The following is a 22299-nucleotide window of genomic DNA, read 5'->3' as shown; positions in this document are numbered from 1 at the left end:
TACTGCATTGTTTTTAAAATCTCTGCAGGAACCTGTCAGTTAGAAGCATGAAGGTGCCCATGAAATGTTGATAGGTCTTATGCTTTAGAGATGAATGACTTATAAATGGTCCACTATGGATTGTTTTTTCCATCATAAAAGTGCAATCGCTTGAATAGCACTCTTGCAACCCAATAATCAATCCAACTCCTCTTACATGCCAGAGAATGTAAACAACAGCAGACATAGCCCAATTTCAGACATGATCCCATTTCCCAGTCCAATACTTACAGCCTCCATGATGTGTGGTGGACGCATATTTCCAGCTTCCAGTTCATCCCAGTTTATTCCTGTGAAGAATGGGTGTTCTCGCAATTCTCTCCACGTAGGCCTTGGCTGGGCTAAAGCCTGCATATAATAAAAAGATAGATCATTAACATCACAAAAGCAATCACTAATTTAATTTTGCCAATTTTATAGCACAAATAAGCTTTTTCTATCTCTGGCTAGAAGAGCGCATTTACTTACCTTTTCTGCTAAGTCTACTAAGCGTTGGATTTGGATATCTGCACCCTTGTGCATACGTGTCATTTCAAAGAGTGCATTCCTAAATTTATAGAAATCTACCCCAAAATCTTGCCGTGTTTCCTGAAGGAAATAAAAAAAAATATATATTTTTATAGCCCAGAACATAAAATAAATACACAAATACCATACATTTCCTATAATAATTAAAGCAGAATTCAAACCATCACGTTAACAGTTTCCCAAAACAGTTACATTCAAGGCACATCGTGACTGATAATTGTCACAGTTGCTTTTGCTTTCAAGTGAACTGTCAAGCCATGAAATGGCTGGTGTCATAACTGATCACATGTGCAGCACTGCGGCAACAGCAGATCAAACAGAGGCTAAGATGGCAGCTTCCTTGGCTGTAAAGGATAGGAGGGTTTAGTTCCCCTTTAATATATATACATCATAACAGTAGTTGACTGTGCCATAATTCTGCAACACCAAGCAGAGGTCCAACCCCATTCTGTGGGTCTAGGCAAAGTTTAATTTTTCGCCAGTTTTTATTGTTTTAATCTATTCAGCCCTTTTGGGCGTATCTGGTACGTCCAAATTCTGAAGAAGTTTAACAAGCTCACCAGCGTTTTTGTTTTTAGCAGCAGGTTTCTGGCTTTGCTAAAAGAATGATCCGGGTGGCTGTAAACCTGCCTGATCACTTTTATTTGCGCAACCCAAATTAAGTCTCAAGGTGCGCACTACAGAGTAATAATTCTAGGTGCCTCAATTACATTTAACTCTAAACTGATGAGCTGTGAAGACAACTAAAGTGCCTCTGATCATTTTGGGCACCGTACTTCACAATTTCGGGGGGCACAAATATAGTTTTGATAACATTTGTGCGAAAAGAGGAAAATCAAATGCTCAAGCGGAAGAGGTTAGGATCTTCTTTTTGGCCTGAAAAACACTACAGCACAGTCAATAAATGAACAGCATGAATCTTACCATCACGGGCATAGCAGGTTGAGTATCCAGGCAGGATGAAATATTTTTTATCGTTGCCATTCCGAGATCAATAATCTTGATATGTCCGGTTCCATCCACGAGGATGTTGTTTGTATGTAAATCACTGTAAAAAAGAAGAAAAGGAAAAGGGTAAGTCGGCTACTCCAGACCATTATCAGCTACAATAGGAGTCTCTAAACAAAGGGCCAGATTACTGTCTTTCAGATGTTGGGGGGTGGACTGTGGTCAGTGGGAGTAGAAAATGCATTGGTGTCAGTGAGAGTATATCGTGTCTCAGGCTTCGTGATCATTGGGAATAAGACTATTACATAGCGCCTGTGGTCAGTAGGAGAAGGAATAATGCCCCATCATTGGTATTAGTGAGAGGAATAGTACCCTATTGATGGTATCAATGGAGGAAATAGTGTCCTGTTGTTGGTGTCAGCGGGATGAATAGTGCCCTACTTTCGGCTGAAACCCAACAGAATCAGCAAGGGAGAATGTCACCAGCACACCGAAGATCACCACTGTGGGTCCAAAAGTTTTAATGAACGATTACAGCAAGGCAATATTTTATAGTCTCACAGGACCCCTTCATCAGGCATGTGATGAGATCATGTGAGACTCCGAAACGTTGCCTTTCTGTAACTATATGATCGTTCATTAAAACTTTTGAACCCATATTGGTGATCCTCGGCGTGCTGGCGACATTCTCCCTTATTGGAAGGAACAGTGCACATCGTTAGTGTCAGTGGGGGCAATGGTGCCCTATTGTTGGTGTCAGTAGGAGGAATAGTTGGTGTCAGTGGGAGATATAATGTCCAATGATTGGTGTCAGTGGAAGGAATAGTTCCCCATTGTTGGTGTCAGTGGAAGGAATAGTTCCCCATTGTTGGTGTCAGTGGAAGGAATAGTGCCCCATTATTGGTGTCTGTGGGGAGGTATAGTTCCCTACTGTTGCTGTCACTAGAACAAATAGGTCGCTATTGTCGATGTCAGTGGAAGGAATAGTGCCCTATCGTTGGTGTCAGAGGGAGAAATAGTGCCCCAAGGGCTAAAAAAATGTAAGCAAAGGGCCACATCTGACCTGCAGGCCACAGTTTGGAGACCAATGAGCTATAACAAAAAAATATTATGAATTGATTGCTTACTTATGCGCGATTCCTTTGGAATGGAGAAATTGAAGGCCACACAGGAGCTCCGCCGCAATAAATCTGATGAAAAAAGAAGAAAAGATTTGTTAGTGATAAACTTACAGTAACTAGATCCCTGATTAATATTACCGCATCCTAATGCTAGAAGAAATAGGTATATTTTTGAAGACAGCTTGTATATTGTTAAATTATTTTAGCAAAATATAGCCATAGGGTATTCAAATGTTTTATATGCATATTGCTTTTTTATTTGGCTATAGCAAACCCTTTTGTATTCTCATTATTGAGTTATTTCTGGTTTCCAAGTACTAATGAAACGGCTGTTGTCCAGCTAAGAACACAACCAGGAAAGTCTTCATTATACCAATCTCTTATTAGTTAGATCTTCCCGAATCCTATCCAATAGGTAATGTCAGTCTAAAGCTACCCCTGGATGTTACAGTATATTTTTGGAAAGATCAAAGTACGATCTCAGGTGTATGAGTCCCTCCCATGACTTGTTGGCAGACTAATATTGTCAGGGTATGAATCCTGGCCCAGTAACTAACGTTGCTTCCCCCTATAAGAGATATAGGATATGTGTGACATCTCAGCTACCCTCCTTTCTTAAACATAGCGTTTAAGAGCAGAGCACCCGACAAGTCTACCTGGGGGTGGTTACCTAAAGTAGGCATGTCCCATTATATCTATTAATACGGAGGCCCCATTGCCTAAAAGTGATCTGTCTACAATTGACCTTTCTACCACCCTCCCCACTCCTAGTGAGTTCCATTGTCGAAGACTTACCTTACGGTGTCAATATCCAGTTTAAGGTTTTTCTCTATGTAGTCATTCAGGGTCCCACCATTCACAAACTCCATGACATAGAAAAGGAATTCCTAGAAGAAGATAAAAAAAAGGGAAAACATTATAATGCATTCATTATTCACTATGAGAGTCCATATTCAACCCTTCACCTTTGTCTTCTCTCCTTTTGGAGGCTTTCAGTGAAACATTTGGCGACATGTCTGTGAAGAGTTATTTTATAGCTACAAATAGTCACAATTACTGGGCTTGTTCTGTGATGATGAAGAAGATATTATGCTCCTTTTACAAGCAGCAAGAACCGAAGAACCTGCTTGGATGACCATCATAAACACTTCAATGATTACAGAACCAGCCAAGTTGACTGACATTTAACAATACAAGTGAATAGAGAGCCATAAGGGGTAGGAAAATGTCAGTTTTTATTGATTCTGACTCTCCTGAACTCCCCTCTCCATATAAGTAAAATATAAAGTTGCTTACCTTTGTCTGGAAAGTAGCAAATAATTGCGGGAAGAACCTGCAACCCTCCGTTGCTACCATGGCGTGACGCTCTGCCAGAAGTGTTTCAGGTGGCCAGGGTGGTTTTTTGGCAATTTTTATTGCCAGCAGCTGCTTGACGGCAGGATGTGATGCTAAAAGTACCTGAAGGAGAAAGAAGAATAAAATATTAGTATTGTCAGTTGAAGGTCAGCTCACTCACAAATGATAGTTCTTTTTGGGGTTAGATGTAAATATGCCAATTACCCGATGGCTCTTTACATCTCACATGGGGGTTGATTTACTAAAGGAAAACAGACTGTGTACTTTCCCAAGTGCAGTTGCTCCAGAGCTCAACCCCAAGGTCTCCGAAGGTGAAATTTATCCCCTGGAGTTCCCATTTCTACCCTCCCAATTTTCTGAAAGTTTACTCATTCTCTGCAAAGTAAATTCAAAGGAAAATCCACCAGAGAGATTGACACCACATCCCACCCTTCCTTATCCTGTGCTACATTTTACCATGGCATCGGAGCTTTTGGCTGGATTCACACGGTTTTAGAGTATTACATGTCAATCCATTAAGGCAGCCCATTCTTAGAATGGACTGAGTAATGCACCACATGCACCAAAAATGGTGTATGCTTTTTTTTTATAACACAGTGGTAGCGCCGTACCGTGAGCTATGGTGTGCTGCAGCTCACATGCGTTGAGGTGCCATGTAGAATGAATGGCACCACAGTGCCCATATGGAAATATAGTGTAACTCAGCCTTAAATATAGATACTTTATCTTCATAAAGAAGCCGCATTTCAGCTATTATCTTGAACTCAGTTGCACACTGTTGCGCTGAGTCAACTTCAATATGCAAAAACACGTGTTATGTGCATTTGTGAGCCACTGTTCATTCTTAATGTAGAACTCCAGGTTAAACCTGACTAGCTTTAACCCCTTCACACCGGTGCCTCCCGGGCCCTTTAAGAGTTTCAGAAGGCGGGGTTTAGGGGTCATGTGACTGCCATGATGCATCGTCGCGGCGGTCACATGATCAGGAAAGGTCCCGATCGAAAAAGAGGAGACCGGGACCTTTCCGTGAGTACCGGACATGTGTGCTTGGAGAGCTCAGGGCACGCGCTCTCGGCACATATGTTCTTTTTTAATAGAACGTAAATGTGGCCCTGATGCCGGGAGGCTGCACATTTGTGTGTGGCTGGCATGAAGAGGTTAAAAATGCTCCCTCCCCCTCCTAACACCTATACTAGCTAACCTATGTAGAAATGATTTGAATGTTTACCTATTTTGAACCCACTCTGATCCGGTCATGTGATCCGGCTCCCCTATGTCAGCCAGTGGTGGCTGCAGGGGATAGCAGGGAGGGCATTGACAATGGCTGGGACTTCTGAAGGTGACATCACTGCTCCAGGGTTTACCAGCCATTATCAATCGCTCTCTCCGCTCCCCTGCAGCTGCCACTGCCTGACATAGGATCACTTGATGGGACCGGAGCGGGCTGCAAATAGTTAAGTATATACTTCTTTCTTACACAGCTTAGTCAGCATAGGTGTTAGGAGGGGCAAGGGGACATATTTAAGACTACTGAGATTTAAGCTGGATTTCTGATTTAATGGCACCCAACACACCTACTAATGCACCTATTATGGCGAATCTTGGAGAATTAGGCTGCCTATTTACATGAATGGGCTGCCTCAACATGATGCACTTTATGGCACAACTATAAGTGGTGGAAAAACACTACAACTGTGTGAATCCAGCCTTAAAGCGAGTTATCATGCCTCCCTTCTATACAGGATCCCTGTTACATGAATATAAATAGAAAATCTGTAAATTCAATTACTTACCTGTCCAAACATTCCTTTTCCAAGTATCTTATGATATGTGAAGCTTTTTGGAGTCAGAGAGGCGGAAACATCCAACGGTATCTGGCAGACTTCTAAAAAGAAAAAAAAAATGGGATTAGTTTACCTCCAGCTACGTTTCAACGATTTTTAGGTTCCATGCACACTGGCTAAAAAAACGCCAGTAGTCTTGGCTGTAAAAATGCTAAATTTGAGCATTTTTTTGGTCTTGCATTTAGGAGCGTTTAGCATTTTTGTCTGCCAGAAACAGAAGGAGCTTTTGTGCCTCTAAATGCTGAGCTTAAGAAACGCCTCTAGCCTACCTAATGTGCATGGGCACATAGGAGAACATTAGTTGCTTCTACAGGCAAAACACTAAACTTCTCTGAGCAGCATTTTCAGTCAGTGTGCATGGAGCCTTATTGAGTTTTTCTAAGTATAACTAAAGTTAACTGAACAAGTGTATGATGTGAAGTGACTACATTCTGCCCTATTAGTCTTCAGGAAGGCGTTTAATATGGGGAGCTGCACTCAAGGGGCCGGGGGGATTTATTGACAGACAAGCCTTTTAAAAGTTAACTTATCCTTTAAGGGCATTTTTTTCTGGTACCAAAGAAACTGTTGCAGCAGAAAATTACATATATTACAAATACAATGATTAAATGAGCAATGACAAAGGGGCGAAAGTGACAAGCCCACACAGGGGTATTATGTCATGCATCTAATCATATAGCAAAACAAATACTTAAACATCATGGAGATCTAGTACAGGAGCATCCAAGGGCCCTCGCAATAGGAAATGTGAGAATGTTTCACTAAGGACCAGTGAAAAGGAGCTCTGAAAACCAGTTAGAAGGGATTGATATTAGGGGACACCAAACACCCTTCAGCAATGCAAGGCTATAGTAGATACTTGAGGCAGACAGTATATTATAAGTCCCCACTGGCAATGAAGGCTATAATTAGGGATATGCTATATTATCTGCTTTTCAGCACCCAGTGGGGGGGGCTGGAGGGAGGAGCCTCCACCAAACATTTCCTTTGGGGCCCTGTGTCATCTATTTAGATGTATAATAAGTTCCCGCCAATATGAAACATCTCTAAATAATGGATCTTGTTCAGCCAACTTACATTGTTCATTTTGTTCACAATTCTTACCTTTTGAAGAAGTATCTTCTTTCTCTCCTTCCCTCTCTCCATTCTCTCCTTCCCTTTCTTCTTTCTCTCCTTCCCTCTCTTCTTTCTCTCCTTCCCTCTCTTCTTTCTCTCCTTCCCTCTCTTCTTTCTCTCCTTCCCTCTCTTCTTTCTCTCCTTCCCTCTCTTCTTTCTCTCCTCTTTTCTCTCCTTCCCTCTCCCCTTTCTCTCCTTCCCTCTCTTCTTTCTCTCCTTCCCTCTCTTCTTTCTCTCCTTCTCTCTCTCCTTTCTCTCCTTCCCTCTCTCCTTTCTCTCCTTCCCTCTCTCCTTTCTCTCCTTCCCTCTCTTCTTTCTCTCCTTCCCTCTCTCCTTTCTCTCCTTCCCTCTCTTCTTTCTCTCCTTCCCTCTCTCCTTTCTCTCCTTCCCTCTCTCCTTTCTCTCCTTCCTTCTCTAGTTTCTCTCCTTCCCTCTCTCCTTTCTCTCCTTCCCTCTTTTCTTTCTCTCCTTCCCTCTCTTCTTTCTCTCCTTCCCTCTCTTCTTTCTCTCCTTTCCTCTCTTCTTTCTCTCCTTCCTTCTCTTCTTCCTCTCTTTCTGTCTCTTCATTTTCTTCTATCTCTTCTGACTTGAAGAAAATATCCCAGACCTTGCTGAGGAATGACTGACCATTGCCCACAGGGGTGGAAGCCTGCTGGGCAGATTGGACAGATTCCTCGCTGGTGGTAGAATTGAAGGTTTTCTCAGTAATTTCTATCTGAAAACCACTTGGGCTGCTTGTGATCTTGGGATCTATATTTATTTCCCATTTTAATTTTAGCCAGTCTCCTACAGACACCGTCTCTGTGCAGATTGTCATGTTCGTCCCATATTTTTTGTTAGCCACAGACTTTACAAGTATGGTTTCAGTCTCATCTGTCGGGGTGTCTTCTGAGTCAGAATGGTTACTTGTAGAAGATGGGATCTCAATGACGGTATCTGGTACATAGCGACTGTCTGAGCTGGGATCCTTCTCTGTGTTGGTTGAGGAGTCATCAGACTCGCTTGTAGAAGAAGGGATCTCAATCACGGTATCTGGTACATAGCTGCTGTCTGAGCTGGGATCCTTCTCTGTGTTGGTTGAGGAGTCATCAGACTCGCTGCTTGTAGAAGAAGGGATCTCAATGATGGTATCTGGTACATAGCGACTGGCTGAGCTGCGATCCTTCTTTGTGTTGGTTGAAGAGTCATCAGGCTCGCTGCTTGTAGAAGACGGGATCTCAATGACGGTATCTGGTACATAGCGACTGGCTGAACTTGGATCCTTCTTTGTGTTGGTTGAGGAGTCATCAGACTCGCTGCTTGTAGAAGAAGGGATCTCAATGATGGTATCTGGGATAGGCACAGTCTCTGTAGGGATGTTGATCTCTCTCCAGTCTTTTAGCCCAGCCACAGTCTGTGGAGCAGAGGTGAAGTCCAATTCACTTGCTGGAACACAGGTACTGTCTGAGCTAGGATCACTCCTTGTTGTGGAGTCATCAGACTCGCTGCTTGTAGAAGAAGGGAGCTCAATGGCGGTATCTGGTACATAGATACTGTCTGATCTAGGATCACTCGTTGTTGTGGAGTCATCAGGCTCATTGCTTCTAGAAGCCGGGTCGTTGCTTGTAAAAGCAGGGATCTCGATCTCGCTTTCAGGTATAAACACAATCTCTTTAGAGAGGCTGATTTCTAGCCCATCCATTGGTGCAGCCACAGTCTCTGCAGATGGGTTGAACACCAGCTCCTCTGCGGTTTGTCGGTGGGCACTGGCTGTGCCTCTGGTAGTCATCGTCTCAGTTTCTGAGACGGTCGGGTTGTCAACGGTGATAGCAGGAGGGATCGCATTGATTTCTGTAGAAAAAAGAAACAAATATATTAGCTTCCATTCATGTATTTATTTATCTAGAATATCAACTAGTACAGAACTGACCAAATAAATCCCAAGACTGGCTGAGCAGAATTAAATCACAAATGTACACTTGCCTTTTTATAGATCCATTTCTTTTGTTTTTATGTTAGTGAAGTGCATGTATAGCCTAAAAATAGAGTAAGAAAGGGCTAAAATCCCTATCAGGTTATGTTTTGCCATTTGTGAAATTCCACTTTTTCCTGTCCTGGCGATGCAACAGGAAGTGAGAGGAAATCCCTCCAAAGTGAGTAGAAATTCCCCTCTTGAGTTGTTACTGGAACAGGTGTCACCACTGAAAGACCTACTGTGATCCCTAGTTCTGGTGACAAATCCAAAATTTAGGATCACAGCTGACTTCCTGTTTCGGTGACAACTGTCATTGGGAGAAATATATGAGTGAAATCCCCAGCAAAAATAATGTGACAAGGTGTAAGCCCATCACCACTCTTTCCTAATCAGAAAATATAAGTTTTGGCTCTAAATAAGACTAAACCTGCCCAATCCAACAATCCTACAAGTAATACGACGCTGTCAGAGCTTCACATACGAAAAGCAGCAGATGGGACGCTGTCAACATCCCTTCTGTGCCACCTCTTCCTCGTTCCAACAGTCAGTGTGGACATCCTTGCCAGAAGCCTGATTTGAAATTTCAGCCGACATGCAGAGGATGCTGTGAATTTAATGTAAAGAAGTGCTGCAGCAGCTTACAGTATACAGATTTTGGATTGTTTTCTAATAATGTGAATGCAAAACAAGCTACTTGAAAGGTAAATGTGCTTCCTATTGTCACTTCCCCTGTGCAGGTATTAAATGTATAGGAAGGCTGTGATTGGTTGCTGCTGGAAGGTGTGGTCTCAGCTCTGGCACCTGCACCCCTCCCCCCCTTATGGAACAGAGTAGTTCTAACACTTCTGCTACTTTGGATGACACATCACTTTCTATATCTGGGGTAATGGCCACCAGGACAAATACAGGGGCCGGGCAATAGATATATGACAGGGCTTCTAACCCCTCAACATGCTATTTTAACCAAAAAAAATAACTGGACTTTAAATGCACTTTAATCACTCAAATATGAGCCGGTAAGACTCCTTCATTCTATTTGACTGACAATTACTCCGCCATGCAGCACTGTGCACAAGTCATTTTATATCATGACATGAGACAGATATGCCTCGTTTACACCGTGTGCAGGGGGATTGGTAAAAATAGGCAATTGAGCCGTGGAACCTCAATCCCCCCCCCCACCCCAGCCACCAGGCTGTAAGTTAACATGGCCGTCTGGCAGGAATACTGTATTCAATGAGTTGCTTTTGGCAGATGGTGGCATTGCCAGACACAGCCCATTAAATGGCACCAGGTGGGGGAGGTCAGATAGAAGAGATCACCAGCCCTGGACTGATGGGTTATAGGGTGTCTGATACTTGTGGTGCCCCGGAGAAGATGGGAGCGCTGGGGAGTTGGGTACAATGCCTCGGCCCCATAAACTCCTGCCATGGTCTCTGATAAAGAGTACAGTCAGTGACCAGTGATTGGGTGTAATATAAGCCACTGGCCACCAATAGGAATAGGGTGCTAGATTTAAGGGTGTGGTCTGTAGGCTGCTGTTCACCAATGAAAAGATGCCATGGGGGCTTAGTTACTAAAACTGGAAAGTGAAAAATCTGCTGCAGATCTGCATAGAAACCAATCAGCTTCCAGGTTTTATTGCCAAAGATTAATTGAACAAGCTAAAGCTAGAAGCTGATTGGCTGCCATGTACAGCTGCACCAGATTCTGAGTGCTCCAGCTTTAGTAAATCTCCCCCATTGTAACACCTTAATAAAATGGATTGTGTTCTGCTAGCTTGTATGTTGTATGGATGATAAATGTTACCTTCTGGATCCCTAACTGCTCTCTTCTTCTTACGGCGGCGAAAAGCCCCAACCCGGCCAATAAATGGCCGACGCCATTTTTTAGTACAAAAAGTCCAAAAATGCCAGTTTGCCACGTTTTTAACGTGACTTTTTCAGCTTTTGTTAGCTTTTTTGTATTAGCTTTTAGCGGCGTTTTCCCACATTTTTATTTTTTAACCTTTTTTTTTTACCCAAAATAATGTTTTTCTTGGTCAAAAAAAGTCAAAAAACGGCGTTTTGCAGCGTTAGAGGGTTTTTACAGCTGAAAAACTCCTCTAGAAATCCACTAGTTTTTGTTTTTTTTTTCCAGCCAAAAAACGTCCCTGCCTATAAACATTGATGCCAGTGTATGTGTGTATGGACACATAGGATAACATGCCGGGGGGTTTACTGGCTGTAGAAAAAAACGTCAAACGCCAAAAAACGAAATCCTATAATGATTGAGAATTCTGTATGTATTTTTGTTTCATAAACATCACATTCCCCACAAAGAAGGGGATTTGGATGTCATTCTGTCTATGGATGTCTCTGTGGGGGATATGATTCTCCTATATATGTATTGTACATTCAGTCTGCTGTGTACTATGGGAATGACTTGTGTTGTTGCTAGGAGCTGGGAGCGGTTGCTATGGGCTCTCCATGGTGGGTCTCCTGGTTTACAACATACAGTATATACCACATAACCCCAATATACATCATATATAGTCACAGAGATCCCAACCCATTACTAGGAAATCTACCTTTACACTCTCCATGGAAGTGTAAAGGTAGGTTTCCTAGTAATGGGTTGGGATCTCTGTGACTATATATGATGTACATTGGTGTTATGGGGTATATACTGTATGTTGTATACCAGGGGCCAGGCGGGCGCCATGTTTATGGGGGCTCTGCTGATGTAGAGTTTTGGGCCTCCTCACTGACAGGACTTCTGAACAGAAGATTTGGTTTTGTCCTCCCTCCAGCCAGCAAGGGGAGATAGAGAGCCTGTGCTGTGAAGTGAGGGCAGACGCCCTTCTTCCTGTCTCCCCTTGTCATGTGACCTGTCACTGCCTGACTGGATAGAGACAGAAGAAGCTGCCTGCACAGGACAGGTGTGTACAAGGGGGAAAGTGGGGAGAACTCAGCTCCCCTAGACCCCTCCCCCCGCAAGATTCCCGCTCCCCTTAAGCCTTCCCCAGACCTCCTCTCTCTTCCACAGCCCCCCATCTCTCTTCTTCAACCCCCCCAGATCACCCCTCTCCTCAGAACCCCCAAATTGGAAAGTGAAAAATCTGGTGCAGCTGTGCATATAAACCAATCAGCTTCCAGGTCTTATTGCCAAAGCTTCATTGAACAAGCTGAAGCTAGAAGCGGATTGGCTCCCATGTACAGCTGCACCAGATTCTGAATGCACCAGTTTTAGTAAATCTCTCCTATTGTAACACCTCTTAATAAAATGGATCTTGTACAGCTGTTGTACAGATCGTAAATCTTACCTTCTGGATCCCTAACTGCTCTCTTCTTCTTCTTACGACGGAACAGACGACGGAAAAAAGCCCCAACCCGGCCAATAAATGGCCGACGCTTGCGCTCAGTGGTGGTATTCTGATGGGCAGGCTGGGCAGAATCTCTGCTGGGGTCGGGCTTCATTTCCATATCCTGTCTGTTCAATGTTGGTTCCTCTCTGATGGTAAATGGAGGAACAAATGTATTCTTTCTAATCATGCGGGTCATTCTCTGAAATATGAAGTTCTCTCTGGACACACAAGACGCACAACCTCCTCCTTCCTCCGTAGTCTATAGACTGACTGACCAGTTCAATCAATTGTTTACTCCCCTGTGCACTGTGATGTCATCACCTTTCTGGGCATGCTCAGTAGATTTGCACTGTGATGTCATCACCTGGCCAGGCTGGCTAGCCGCACACGTTTCCACAGCATGGATTTGAATTTCCTAGGAGAGTGCTGATTGGCTGATCGGTTGCTCTGGCTCGATTGCTCAGGTCTGCCAACTGCCTGTGATCCCTGATGGACAGGAGAAAGCCTCACACTGAACCGACATCAGCCTATTGATTTGGTCATCATTTCGGTATTATAAGTCCTCACACACACGGGACGTTGTGATAACGCTGGGAACGTAAGCTGTGTAAAGTCACATTAAAAGCATTTTTCAGCTTTTTTTTAATCATTTTTGCATTCGCTTTTTGCAGCATTTTCCCACATTTTTCTGTGTTTTTCTGTATTTTATTTTAATAAAAAAAATGTAAAAAAAAATTTTAAATAAAAATTTATTTTTTTTAGTAAAAAAAAAGTCCAAAAACGCTAGTTAACTGTGTTTTTAATGTGACTTTTTCAGATTTTTTTAGCGATGTTGCGTTAGCTTTTAGCAGCGTTTTCCCACGTTTATTAGCCTTTTTTAACAAAAAAAAATATTTTTTAGGGTAAAAAAAAGTAGAGAAACGTCGTTTTGTAGCGTTAGAGCGTTTTTACAGCTGACAAACTCCTCTAGAAACCCACTATGCTAGCCACACACATTACCGCAGCAAGGATTTGAATTTCCTAGGAGAGTGCTGATTGGCTGATCGGTTGCTCTGGATCGATTGCTCAGGTCTGCCAACTGCCTGTGATCCCTGATGGACAGGAGAAAGCCTCACACTGAACCGACATCAGCCTATTGATTTGGTCATCATTTCGGTATTATAAGTCCTCACACACACGGGACGCTGTGATAACGCTGGGAACGTATGCTGTGTAAAGTCATGTTAAAAATGTGAGTTTTTCAACTTTTTTTTTTTCAGCGTCTTTGCATTAGCTTTTAGCGGCATTTTCACAAGTTTTTCTGTTTTTTTTTTATCATTTTTTAATTTAAAAAAAAAATTTTTTATTAAAAATTTTTATTTTTTTTTCTTTAATAAAAATGTTTTTAGTAAAAAAAAAAGCCCAAAAACACCAGTTTGCCGCATTCTTAACATGAGCTTTCCAGCTTTTGTTTAGCGTTTTTGCATTAGCTTTTAGCCGGGTTTTTACCCACGTTTGTGTTTTTCAGTGTTTTTTTTAACAAAAAAAATATTTTTTGGGGTCAAAAAACAGCGGTTTGCGGCGTTTTTCAGCCTTAGAGAATTTTACCAGCTGAAAAACTCCTCTAGAAACCCACTAGTTTTGGTTTTTTTCCCAGTCTAAAAACATCCCAGCCCATAAACGTTGATTGCAGTCTATGTGTGTATGGACACATAGGATAACATGCTGGGGGGTTTACTGGCTGTTAAAAAAAAAAAAGTCAAACGCCAAAAACAGCCGCGGTAAAAATATCTTGTGTGCATGAGGGCTATAAGATAACAAAAGGATTTCTTGCGGTGATATTGTTTTTGTTTTTATATTTACACAATCTATAGACAAAAATAAAAAACAAAATCCTATAATGATTGATAATTCTGTATTTATTTATGTTTATAAACATCACATTCCCCACAAAGAAGGGGATTTGGATGTCATTCTGTCTATGGATGTCTCTGTGGGGGATATGATTCTCCTATATATGTATTGTACATTCAGTCTGCTGTGTACTATGGGAATGACTTGTGTTGTTGCTAGGAGCTGGGAGCGGTTGCTATGGGCTCTCCATGGTGGGTTTCTAGTATTGGGTCGGTGTCTCTGTAACTTCATATATATTCAGCACCGGGCCAATGTTCTCCATATGTGTGTGTATACTTCTGTATGATACATGATTGGATTCACACTGGATCTAAGGACTGTCAATGGTTGCTATGGGGTGTGCATTGTTATTATGGGATGTGTAGAGGTGGCTTTCTAGTAATGGGTTGATGTCTATGTAACTGTATATATTGTACAATAACAGCTCAGCACTGTTACTATGCACTTAGCAGTGTTACTATGTATATATATATATATATATATGTGTGTTTGTGTGTGTTTTATATTCAACACCAGGGCAATGTTCGTGTGTAAATGACAACAAAATGGTGTATGTTGGCATATAGTCAGGTTATAGCAGATCCCCCTTTCTTTGGTGCACAGGCAGGTAGCACGGGAGGTCCATTCTATATAAATGTTCATGTGTGTGTTTACATAAAATGTATATAATATATATACACTACACAGTTGCTGTGGACTTCCATGTGACTATATACGTCACACCCTGTTGCTATGGACTTTTCATGGTTGCTATGGGCTATCCATGGACACCTAGAGGTAGTTTTTCTAGTAATAGGTTGGTCTCTCCGTAACTACATACGTGGTACCCTGTTGCTATGCACATTGCACTTTTGCTGTGGACTCTGAATGGTTGCTATGGGCTGTGCATTGCTATTATGGGTTGTCCATTGATGTCTAGAGGTGGTTTCCTAGTAATGGGTTGGGATCTCTGTGACTATATATGATGTACATTGGTGTTATGTGGTATATACTATATGTTGTACACCAGGGACCAGGCGGGCACCATGTTTATGGGGGGCTCTGCTGATGTAGATGTTGGGGCCTCCTCACTGACAGGACTGATTACAGCTGAACAGAAGATTTGGCGTTGTCATCCCTCCAGCCAGCAGGGGGAGATAGAGAACCTGTGCTGTGGAGTGAGGGCAGGGCCCTTGCTGAACTAATGGGACCCAGGGCTATCTCTACCACACTATTGACAGCCCTGGGCATAATTATAAAGCAATGAAGGCGACTTCCACCAAACATTCACTTGTGGTGAATCAATCACTGTCTTTTAAAACCTAGGTACCTAGAAGATTCACCTGTAGAGAATGTTTGGTGATTGTCAAATTAAATTTGTTCTTCAGCCCCGGTTCACATATATGTGGCCGTGCGGGCCGCGGTTTGCACGGGCATGAGAGCCTATTCATTTGAATGGACTCCTGTGCCCCGTGACACGCAGGGAAGACGTCTCTGCACTTCGTTGGAAAACACAGCCCGCACAGGAACCTCGGTTCCCAGTACGGTTGCGATTTCCAGTGCGGACGGCGTGCCATTAGAGCTTATGGCACCCACCAGCAGGTCCGCATTTCTTTGTGCGGGTGGTGCAGCGGATTTTCGTGCAGATCCGCAGCGGCACCACCTGCACAGATGTGAACCTAGGGTTAGTGTTTTATGCTCAGGCCACGTTTGTTTAAGGCCACACCCATCAAAACTGGTCTTTCTCTCCTGCCAAACATGGAAACCTTAGTTGTGTCTCTTCATTCATTTTCAGTTTTTTAAAGAATCGTCCATTTAACATGGAACCATGCTGACAGACAGGATTTTTATCTCAGAAGAGACCTTTTTGGTCTCTTCTGTCATCAGTGCTTCTCCTTTTGTTTTTTCTTTTCTATTTTCTAATTGCCAGTTTCACATTGGGGGATGACGCTGCAACTGCAAGCCGAACATTTGGCTCATGAATGTGGTTTGTCCCCACTGAAATCAGTTGATGAATTTTGACTGACGGTTCTGAGCTGAAAATGCTGCACAAAGTTCTATTGTCAGAACACAAAGGTGCGGCGCTGCGGATAATCATAATACAGAAAAAAATACATGAAATAAAAGTCCAATCATTTGGGGTGTTGGTGATGGTGGGCTCTCCCAATCTATTGGAATTTTTTCTGGAAATTATATGATATCCACAATATTTTATTACAGAGGCTTTTATTTATACCAGACATTATTGGACTTTTATTTCATGTATTTTTTTCTGTATTATGATTATCCGTAGTGCCGCACCTTTGTGTACTATATGATTATGTGTTGTTGCCTGCAATACTGTATTGGCAGCTTTTTTTTTTTTTTTGTATCAATTTTTGTGTGCCATTTATATAATAAAGTGCAGAAGTGTTAAATTATTAATTATCCACTAAAGTTATATTGTTATAGAGCAGGTGAGCAGCCAGGGAGGGGGAAGTAAAACCGCTGCTCAGCCACTTGTTTTTAGAATCCATAGGGTTTTTATTGCTGTCTATGTCCCCAGTGGGGAGGTTCACCTTCTCTAACTGTCCTTTCCTTTCACTTCCTAGTTACAGTGTATCGTGTGAGCATGGTCACCCAAGTGCACAATCCAAACGCACACGTTCCTGCATTACAATTGGCTGTGTGTATAAGTGGGTGCTGTAGTGACCGTCAGCTGGAACCGAACAGAATCAGCAAGGGAGAATTGCACCAGCACACCGAGGATCACCAATATGGGTCCAAGAGTTTTAATGAACGATCATATAGTTACAGCAAGGCAACGTTTCGGAGTCTCGCAGGACCCCTTCATCAGGTATGTGACATGTGTCACATGCCTGATGAAGGGATCCTGCGAGACTCCGAAACGTTGCCTTGCTGTAACTATATGATCGTTCATTAAAACTCTTGTACCCATATTGGTGATCCTCAGAGCATTGTCACCCAAGCACAGGAAGATTGTTACTGGCAGGATCACCAGGTGAAAATAAAAGAAAATCTGCCTGGAGAAAAGGAACTGCAGCCACCACATCTAAGGACTAGTAAGACCCATTTTTGTTCTTTCACAGGTGAAAAGGTACATAAAATACAGACCTCCAATAGACTTAATCTTGGTACTTTTTTGAAACTTGTAACATGATATAATAACAAGCCAACAGGCCTGTTGGTTAGAGAGTCTGGTTCTAACAACTGAAATGAATGGTGACATGCAAAATGGCGAAGTTGGAAAACAAAAACATTTTTTGTACTTCTATTACTGTAGAATAGAAAATAAGCAAAGGCATCATGCACACTAAATGTTAAAAATGCGCTTTTATGGGCATTTGACGCTCCTGTATGTTAGCCTATGAAGTAGATTTACTAAAGGCATACAGACTGTGCAGTTGCACTCTGCAAGGGCATTTGCTCCAGAACTTACTAAATGAGGTAAAGCTTCACTTAGCAAATAATAATACCCAATCACAAGCAAGGAAAATAAAAACAGCGTTTGCTTGCACATTATTGGATGATGGAAGTCCCCTCATTTACTAAGCTCTGGAGCAAATGCCCTTACAGAGTGCAACTGCACTTGCAGAGTGCACAGTCTGTATGCATTTGGTAAATCAACCCCAGTGTGTCCATGCACATATAGGCGTTTAAGGCAGGCAAAAAACTCCAGGGCCAGCACGTTCAGGAGAGGAGCATTTTGCCGCACAATAAAACCTCATGCACCTAAATGCGTTTACGTGAGTCTAAATGCGTTTACGTGAGTCTAAATGCGTTTAAGCGCTTGGCATGTTTGGCGCTTGAGTGTTCATTCATTTCAATGGCCAGACTGAATGAATATTCTGGCCAATGAAATAATTAAACGCCAAAGCACTTGACATACCTGAACGTTTCTAAACATGCCTTGACACATTTAAAAAACGCAGAAGAAAGGCGTTTAGAAGAGTTGCAGTGTGCATGAGATGTAAATGATGGGCCAGGGAAGTTAACTAAAATGCAGCAATATAGGATAGGATAGGATAGCCTAAGCCTCTGTTTCTCCTACACTATATTGTATATCTCTGGGGTCGTATCTCATAGGTCATTGTTATATTCTAGTTTATGTTCATCTAAAATGGCTCCTTTCCCGACTTTCCTCAGTAGACACATCTTGAAAACTCGCCATTACCAACAGTCAGGAATTAGAAATATTTGATCAAATATCTGCATGTGATGAAATCTGAAGAGGAAACAATAATGATAGGAGGTGTTCCTAACCCCAGAAACCACTAAACAGCTCATCCACTCCGTCATCATATCACGACTCGACTACTGCAACTCCCTCCTCACTGGCCTGCCTCGCCGCTGGCTATCCCCGCTTCAGTCCATCCTGAATACGGCTGCCAGACTCATTCACCTTTCCAACCGCTCCATCTCCGCCACCCCCCTCTGCCAATCCCTCCACTGGCTTCCGATTGCGCAACGGATCAAATTCAAAATCCTAACACTGACGTACAAAGCTGTCCACCATACTGCCCCGAACTACGTCACCGACCTATTATCCAAGTACCACCCAACACGCACACTCCGCTCCTCACAAGACCTCCTTCTCTCTAGTTCCCTGGTCTCCTCCTCCCATGCCCGCCTCCAGGACTTCTCCAGGGTGTCACCCATCCTCTGGAACTCCCTGCCCCAACCCATCAGATTATCACCTCCTCTCCTTTAGGCGCACCCTGAAAACCCATCTCTTCAGGGAAGCCTACCCCACCCCCTGCTAACTTGCCGACCTCCTCCACTCTTCCTACCACTCCATCCCCCACAACTATCTCCTCCTGTGCCACCATCCCCTCCCTCCTAGATTGTAAGCTTGAAAGAGCAGGGCCCTCAATCCCCTCATGTTTTGCATTGTATTGGTATTGTTCTGTCACATGTTCTGTCCCCCTTTGTAATGTACAGCGCTGAGCGAACTATCGGCGCTTTATAAATACTGTATAATAATAATAATAAACCCTCAGAGGTACCATCTCATAATTATTCAGTAACAAGTGGGAGACTCCGCCTGTAAAGGGGACATATAGAACATGATTGTAAATGTACCTTCAGGAATTCATTTTCAATTTACACAATAATTTAACCAAAATAATTATATTTATTGTATACAGTATATACTGTATATTAAAGGCTAAAACATAGAGTCAACCAAACTCCATATAGAAACAATTCACAAAGTTATAAGTATTCACAGCACTTAAAACTGACATTTTGCAATAGGTAGTCACTTCTTGAGGATAGGAGCTGGAATGTAGGCTTGTTCACCTCATCAAGTCTGAAGTTGCAGCCAAATGTATCTGCAAATAGTTATATCAAATACTGTTATATACATCACAGATACATTCCGGATCAATTAAAAGATAATCATGCTCATGTTAAAAAGAAAATAGAATTGCCTCTGAAACCCATGATATTTAAGAAAGAAAGAAAGAAGAAAAATATATTATAATTTTACATATATTTTGTTTTTAATATGAATACAATTAAAGCGGAGTTCCACTCAAAAGTGGAAGCTCTGCTTATCTGCCTCCTCCCCCCCCTCCACTGCCATATTTGGCACCTTTTGGGGGGGAAAAGGGAGCGAATACCTGTTTTTGACAGGTACCCTCTACCACTTCCGGCTCACTTCGCCACAGCCCCCTCCTTCTTCCCACAGTCTCCTGGGAACCTTCACAGATCCCAGAAGACTGCTGGACCAATTAGAACGTGCAGCGCGATTCGCGCATGCGCTGTGGGCACTCGGCTGTGAAGCCGCAAGCTGTCAAAGCCTGGTGCCCACAGCTGTGATGCCAGCGCTGGGGAGAGAAGAGGCAGAGAAGGGACAGCGCAGGTGAGCACATTGCTGGACCCTGGGACAGGTAAGTGTGCGTTTATTAAAAGTCAGCAGCTACAGTTTTTGTATCTTCTGACTTTTAATAAACACAAAACTGACTGGAACTCCTCTTTCATTATTTATTTATCTGGAATGTATTTGTGATTTATTTTGTGATTTATATAATTTTTATATATAACTATTTGTAGATATTTGATTGCAGCTTCAGAGTACAGTAGATGATGTGACTAGGCCTGCATGCCAGCGCCTATTCTAAAGAAGTGACTACCTAATGTGAAAAGCATCGATTTTCAGCACTGTGAATACTTAAAAGTTTGTGAACTGTTGTAATCTCTCTTATATGGAGTCTGATTAACTATGTTTTAGTGATGCTTTTAATGTATATCTACAATAAATTATATTTTATAGTTTTTTATATTGTTGAGTAAATTGAAAATTAACCCTTGAAGACCCATGTAAAATCCCGCTCTTTTCTTTTATACAGGGGGAGTCTCCCACTTGCTATTAGCAATATTTGAAGGAGCCAAAACCCCCACAATAATCTTTGAGAATTGACTTATGAATGTTACTGTAAGAAAAGTCCAGTATGTATTGGAATAAGAAGTCTCACTGCAATACGCTCTCCACACTTGGCACTAGTATTTACGTCAAGCGGCCTATTTACTAATTGCTGGATGGTCTTTAGCTAGTTCCTGCTTTACCTGCACCCTGGCCTGTTATATCTTCCCTCCCATGCACAAACCAGCTTGTCTCTGACCTGCCTGTGGATTCCTGCCTACATGTTATGGCCGTGGCTCATACTCTGACTGCCTTATGTTCCTGTACTTCACTGTCCGGCTGTGAACTAATCCTGGCTTGTATCCTGACTGTGCCTCTGCCTGGTGTTCCAGTACCTTGCTGCCTGGCTGTGAACTGATCCTGGCTTGTATCTTGGCTCTGCCTGATGTTCCATTTCCTTGCTGCCTGGCTGTGAACTGATCCTGGCCTGTATCTTGACTCTACCTGATGTTCCAGTGCCTTGCTGCCTGGCTGTGGACTGATCCTGGATTGTATCCTGACTCTGCTTGATGTTCCATTACCTTGCTGCCTGGCTGTGGACTGATCCTGAGTTGTATCCTGACTCTACCTGGTGTTCCAGTACCTTGCTGCCTGGCTGTGGACTGATCCTGGCTTGTATCCTGACTCTACCTGATGTTCCAGTACCTTGCTGCCTGGCTGTGAACTGATCCTGGCTTGAATCCTGACTCTACCTGATGTTCCAGTACCTTGCTGCCTGGCTGTGAACTGATCCTGGCTTGAATCCTGACTCTACCTGATGTTCCAGTACCTTGCTGCCTGGCTGTGAACTGATCCTGGCTTGAATCCTGACTCTACCTGATGTTCCAGTACCTTGCTGCCTGGCTGTGGACTGATCCTGGTTTGTATCCTGACTCTACCTGGTGTTCCAGTACCTTGCTGCCTGGCTGTGGACTGATCCTGGCTTGTATCTTGACTCTGCCTAATGTTCCTGTAACTTTCTACCCAACTGTTGATGAGCTTTTGGCTTGTGTCCTAGGTTTGCTCATGCCTGCTGATCAAGTGTCATCATGTTCTGGTCCTTGTCTGGTTATCCACGGTCATCTGTAGCCTGCAACCCACAGCTGGCACTGCTTACTATATCTGCCCTCGTGCCACTGTGTCCTCACAGCTCCTGTCATCACTACCAAGGGTGTTGGACAAGAAGTGCAAGACAAGCCCCCTCTCCAACTCGATCTCCACCAGGTACGTGACAAGTTACATACAGGATGAGGGAAGAATTGATGATATGACATACATGCGGTACATTTCTCAAAACCACTGAATTAAGTTAAAAGATGGTTAAAATTAGGGAATATGCATGCTAATTAAACCTGCATGTGCTACGCTTTTGTGAATTGATACCAGAGTGGTTACGTATTATTTTATCAGGATCACACAGAGCTTTCTAAAGTAGTAGTAAAAGTTCAGCTTTAAAAAAAAAAACAAAAAAAACATGTCATGCTTACTTGCTCTGTGCAGTGGTTTTGCACAGAGCAGCCCCAATCCTTTTATTCTTGGGTCCCCTGCTGGCACTCCTGACTCCTGCCCCTTATCTAGTACCCCCAACAGCAAGACACTTACTATGGGGGCACTGGTGCGTGGTCGCTCCTGAGCCCAGCTCTATGCATCCATAACACACATAGAGCCATGGCCCAGCCCCACCCCCTGCTGTCTGCTCATTCTTTCACTGGCTGTGATTGACAGCAGTGGGAGCTAATGGCTCCCACTGTTGTCTCAGCCAATGAGGA

At 42.9% G+C, this 22299-nt stretch overlaps 1 protein-coding gene across 1 annotated transcript in view; it reads left to right on the top strand.

The window, feature by feature from the left end:
- Positions 1-21269: 21269 nt before the first annotated feature.
- The window catches only part of LOC149444974 (anionic trypsin-2-like), a 37473-nt gene continuing 36443 nt past the window's right edge, over positions 21270-22299 (top strand). The window contains exons 1-2 of the mRNA XM_089654373.1: positions 21270-21410; positions 21549-21754. The gene's annotated coding sequence lies outside the window, so the exon portion shown is untranslated. The remainder of the gene's footprint in view (positions 21411-21548; positions 21755-22299) is intronic.

Source organism: Staurois parvus, unplaced genomic scaffold (genome assembly GCF_062004578.1).
Source record: "Staurois parvus isolate SC_StPar_1 unplaced genomic scaffold, SC_StPar_1.0 ptg000758l, whole genome shotgun sequence".
In the NCBI taxonomy this organism is placed as follows: domain Eukaryota; kingdom Metazoa; phylum Chordata; class Amphibia; order Anura; family Ranidae; genus Staurois; species Staurois parvus.
Note: the sequence above shows the minus strand (reverse complement) of the source record. Positions and strands in the feature narration are given on the sequence as shown.